This window comes from Aphidius gifuensis, unplaced genomic scaffold, assembly GCF_014905175.1.
Source record: "Aphidius gifuensis isolate YNYX2018 unplaced genomic scaffold, ASM1490517v1 Contig7, whole genome shotgun sequence".
Lineage (NCBI taxonomy): Eukaryota > Metazoa > Arthropoda > Insecta > Hymenoptera > Braconidae > Aphidius > Aphidius gifuensis.
In genome coordinates, this window is record NW_025220588.1 from 47543 (window position 1) to 51368 (window position 3826).

Below are 3826 nucleotides of genomic sequence, written 5' to 3' on the forward strand. Positions count from 1 at the left end.
TTAGCTACATCTTTTCCTTAGCTAGATATTTCACGTAGTCTCAATTTCAGCCAAACATACAATACCTACATAATTTTACCAGCTTAATTTTTCACTTGAATTTCTATTATCACCATTGTTTTCCTCGTAAAAAATACTACTAAAATCATTCATAAATTTATTTTTTTTTAAATTTATTTATAGTGAAAAATAGCAAAATGATAAAAAATTAGTAACAAATTTCGATATTTTTCACTTTTAAAGCTCAATATCTCGAAAAATATTAAAGATACGATATTGCTGTTTAATCCATCTTATTCCTCGTGAAAAATACTACCAAAAACGATCTTGAAAGTAATTATTTTATATACCATTTATTTTAAAAAAAAATAACAAAAAAAAAAAGTTCGATATCTTGGGCCCTCGATATCTCGAAAAGTATTCGAGATATCGAAATTCTGTCGCGGCCATTATTTTTCTCTCGAAAAGACGTTCTAATTTCAGCTGCCATATTTTGTCGCCACGGATATCGTAATATTGCCACTGTACACAGCTGTCAAACTTTTTTTTTTATTACACGATAAATAATAAATAAATTCATCAACGTGTATAAAAAATTTTATTAGAATTAAAACATTACACGAGAAAATGATTCAACAGTTATTATTATGACTTCTTTAAAAAATTGACTCATGAGTTCGCCTGGAATATATTCAAGTATGCTAATATGATGAAATAGGTCAACTTGGCAAATAGGTCTCCCAGATTAATATAATACGTTTCTCATGAAGAACGACAGGGAAAATATATTTGTGATATTGAGTGATTATTGAGTTGAATTATCTGTGTGATTATAATCTCATAATTACTGTATTTATTATTTTTTTTTTGCAAGCTAATGAAACGATCTTTTTTCTTAGCATTTCATGATGTTCCTTAGAACTTGTCAAAACCCTCCTTGCCCACATATCATGTCTATTATCTCATCTTTTTATTGTAATTTTTGAGATTATTCAAGTAAAATGCACACAATCATTTTTCGTTAGTTGATTTATTAATGAATATTAATAAATTCTTGAGATTAGATATTATGTTGGATGTTGACATATTGTTTTTGGGCGCCAAATATGTGTATAATGGCGGATAGGCAAAATGGCGTCAGTAAAATAGTTTAAAAAGAAAAATGTAGAGGCGCTTTTAATGTATGATACATGGCGTATGATAATGGAGATGTATCATACTGTATGATACAGTGTATGATACTGCTGTATGATACACCGGTATCATACCTACCCAACACTGCTTACGGCTCACTTATGGCGCTAGCGACGTACGGTTGTTTAAAGAACTACAAAGGCACAAAATCTCAATACAGGTGCCTATCTATATCATCACTGTATCAATGCCCCAATAAATATTGTTGAATGTTGATTGACGAAATGACGATTGTTGTTGTTGTTCGTTGTCGTTTCAAAATTTATTGTTATTTATTAAAACTTTAATTTTGTAATAACAAAATGAGTTCATAATATTATTTTGATTGTTTTCATCTATTTCCTATGTATAAAAGATAAAAAATTATTGTTCAATGGCACAGATAATAATTCCATCTCCAAAATTTGTATTTTCATTTTTATTTCTTTCATTCACTATTTGCTCTCACCTGAATTATATTTTCTAGATTCATTTTGATTATATATATATCAACTCATTGTAATAGATTATTATCATGACACTGTGGGCCGGTTTTATAATCCATAGTTACAGTTAACTAGTAGTTAAAATATTTAACTAGTAGTTTGTTAACTAGTGATTAACTTTTTATCGGCTGCTTTATCATATTGATACAAATTTTACATCTAGATGTCAGGACGTCGTCTTCTTTGAAAATAAAAACATAAGGAAAGACTTTTAGAGGTTATAAGATTGTTTATATATATTATGATTTATTTATTATTTATTATTAACAATTATTAGATAAATTAATAAAAGCTGTATTAATATCTTAACTGTTGGTGTTGTTGTTGTTGTTGTTGTTGTAATTGATCATCATTGGTTCGGATTATTTATTAATTGATCATGTGATGATTTTTCTATTTCAAATATATTATAATAGGTATATGGATTTGTGTTCATATTTGAAAAATTAATTGAGCGTACTGATAAATCATCAAATGTATAATATTTTTCTATTTCAAATATATTATAATAGGTATATGGATTTGTGTTCATATTTGAAAAATTAATTGAGCGTACTGATAAATCATCAAATGTATAATATTGTCTAGCTTTTACTTGTGCAGCAGCAATATAATGACCACAATTAAGAGATAGTCCCATGTGCTACAATTGACATTAATTTATAATTTAATTTAAGTGTTTTTTCATTATTTTCACGCTATAAATATTGTCCCATATTAATTGTTTGTTTAAATTCAATACAACATGATATGTTACCACCAAGTACAAAACATGTTACTTGCACACATAAAACTTTGGGTGTTTGTTATAAACTAAATTTTTTGGTTAGTGGTCATCTTTGACAGAATCCTTATTTATAATCATTATTATCAAGTTGTTGACGACTAAAATAATTTTATGATGCTTCATCAAGTGTACTTGCTTTTATAATATCAAAAAGTAAATCTTAAAAATGTAAAAATGCTGTTTAAATATAGGTATATGACGACAATGACGACATCATCCAACTTTAGTACCTATGTAACCACCAAATATTTGATTAATCGGTGTTGTTTCTATCAAGTTAACTTGCTTCATTTAAATATGCACGTTTTATACCCTCAAGAAGATTATGTCAAAGTTCATGTGCATTTTCTTGGTACTCCGATATAGTGTCTTTGCATTTGTCAATTATTATACTTGGACTAACTGTTGTTGATCTTGTCGTATCCTGTTTAAACAAATTATTTATTTTACTAATTTAATCACATTTTAAGGATTAAAAATATAATGTATATGGTCGGATAACAATTTCATCATTAGTTGTGGCTATCAAATGAACATGCTGACCAAGTGGTAAACCAGATACATGTTCTGGTGTTCGTAAACCAAATCTAAATCTTCTTGTATATGAACTAATATCTCTTTTTCAATTAAAGGCAATTGATTCTTGGCTGTTGATCTTCCAAGCGAACTGGTGTCTTTCTTTTGCTTTGTTTTCCATGATAAATAATTTTTAACAACAGCACCAACAGTTATTGTTCCCATTGCTGCAAGAGCAGTCACCAGCTATAAAGAATAAAAACTTGTCAATATATAGGTATATTTATAAGGAAAATTACTCTTTTAATTATTTTAACACAATATTTTTTTATTAAATAAACATTTGTCTTACCAAAATTTGAAAGGAATAAAAAATAATATAATAATCCTTATAAATTATTAATATTTTTTTATTAAAATAATAATTATTATTAAAAGTACTTAACATACCGTGACATCTACCGTTTGAACAGAAGAAATAAGTCGACTTATGGTAATGAATTCGGTTAGTTACTTAACTAGTAGTTAAATTTTTTATGGACTAGTAGTTAACTGTAATTATGGATTATAAAACCGGCCCTGTTTGCATAAAGTAAATAAACAATATTTATTGAAGCATTGATACAGTGATGATTTAGATAAGCACCTGTATTGAGATTTTGTGCCCTTGTAGTTCTTCAAACAACCGTACGTCGCTAGCGCCATAAGTGAATTGTGCGAAGTAGACATAGCATGCCGAACAAGCCCTATGCCATAGTCCATTTATTACCAGAAACATCTAGATTATTCCCAGTTATCACTAAAAGTCAGTTGTTTCTGGTAAATGGACTGCGGCATAGAACTT

General features: G+C 28.0%; 1 long non-coding RNA gene across 1 annotated transcript; it reads right to left on the reverse strand.

Annotated features, from left to right (window-relative positions):
- Positions 1-2158: 2158 nt before the first annotated feature.
- LOC122860094 lies at positions 2159-2823 on the reverse strand. Its single transcript, XR_006374420.1, has 2 exons — positions 2779-2823; positions 2159-2696 (listed from the first exon to the last, which is right to left on the reverse strand). It is a non-coding gene; the product is annotated as an uncharacterized LOC122860094 (long non-coding RNA).
- Between the last annotated feature and the right edge of the window lie 1003 nt (positions 2824-3826).